Source organism: Heteronotia binoei, chromosome 1 (genome assembly GCF_032191835.1).
Source record: "Heteronotia binoei isolate CCM8104 ecotype False Entrance Well chromosome 1, APGP_CSIRO_Hbin_v1, whole genome shotgun sequence".
NCBI classification, from domain to species: domain Eukaryota; kingdom Metazoa; phylum Chordata; class Lepidosauria; order Squamata; family Gekkonidae; genus Heteronotia; species Heteronotia binoei.
The window spans coordinates 43,144,668-43,146,052 of record NC_083223.1 but is presented as its reverse complement, the minus strand read 5'-3'; positions in this window follow the sequence as shown (position 1 = coordinate 43,146,052).

Here is a 1,385-nt window from a genome sequence, read left to right as displayed (position 1 = left end):
CTTCTACATTCATTTTGTTGAATGGGCACTGAAAATGCTTTCACCTTGGTGTTGCCCCGCAGTTCTCAAGAGTACTTTTGAACAGGAGTTTTCTTGAACATCTGGATTTAAGGTCATAATTGTAGAACATTTTCTCCGAATTTTCAAACTCCTCAACAAAGCCCTGTCCCACATTTCATTGTTCACTTGCAAGAGCACTGATTCAGGAAGTCACTAAGTGCACTGCTCAGAAGTGCATCAGCATGTGCTTTCCTCTGAGCTGGGCTTCCCTCACAAGGAAAGTCTGGCTCAGTGGAGGGTGTGCCATGCCCAGCTGCTCTCACCTTCAAGGTGAAAGCAGCTAGGCATGACATCAGTGCAGCTTCTCCAAGCATGACTTGGAGGAGACCACCTACACAGTGTACAAAGTGTACTGTGCAGGCCCAGCTTGGCTGGAGCCCACCCAGCCTTTCTTCCATGCTGCTGAGCCCTCTCTGCTGTGGGTGGAGGTGTGGCAGCAGGGCAGGAATGGGTGGGGGGACATAAATCAGGTGCCAGCCTGGGGTGCCTGAGGCCCTAGCACTGGGCCTGCCCATGTCCTGGGCAAGTGAAAGAGGTGGCAGTGATGAATGCGCTGCTCAGAGTCTGCTGAAGACAGCCTCTGAGAGGTGTAGAGGTGCCCCGCCACCCCCTTCACCTGCTTGGGTCCTGGGCAGATGAAAGAGGCAGCGTGCAGCAGCAATATGTGCACTGCCACTTGGGGGGTAGGGGTCCTTGCCTGGGGTGGCAGGACCCCTAGTGCCAGCCCTTAGATGTCTGGGGCTGCACGCGCGCTACACTGAATGGCTCAGCGTGTGTCTACCCTAAGCCGACAGGTGCAGGTAACCCATTGAACCCCATTCGTGATGGGGATCGGGGATTGCAATTATTCCCCATGAACGAGGAATTCCCAGTAAGTGCTGGTCATAAGCTCGCGTTGATTAAGTCCCTGCCCTTTGTACGCACCGCCCGTCACTACTACCGATTGGATGGTTTAGTGAGGTCCTCGGATCGGCCCCGCCGGGGTCGGCCCCAGCCCTGGCGGAGCGCCGAGAAGATGTTCAAACTTGACTATCTAGAGGAAGTAAAAGTTGTAACAAGGTTACCTGATAAGAGATAAGCCTCCACTCCAGGTTGTTGGCACCTCTGCCCACGTCTCCTCCCCCCCAGTTCAAACCAGATCCAAAGGAAAGCCTATTTTGGGAGATTGGATGTGTGTGTGTGAGACAGCGCACCTTCACTGTGGTTTCAACTCCCTCCCCCCACCTATGACCAGGCTATCTTGAGAGACAGCTGAACTGAACCTCCAGCTTCTGGGAGGGGCAAGGGCCTGCAGGCTTCCTTCCTTCCTTTGTAAATATGGAAGT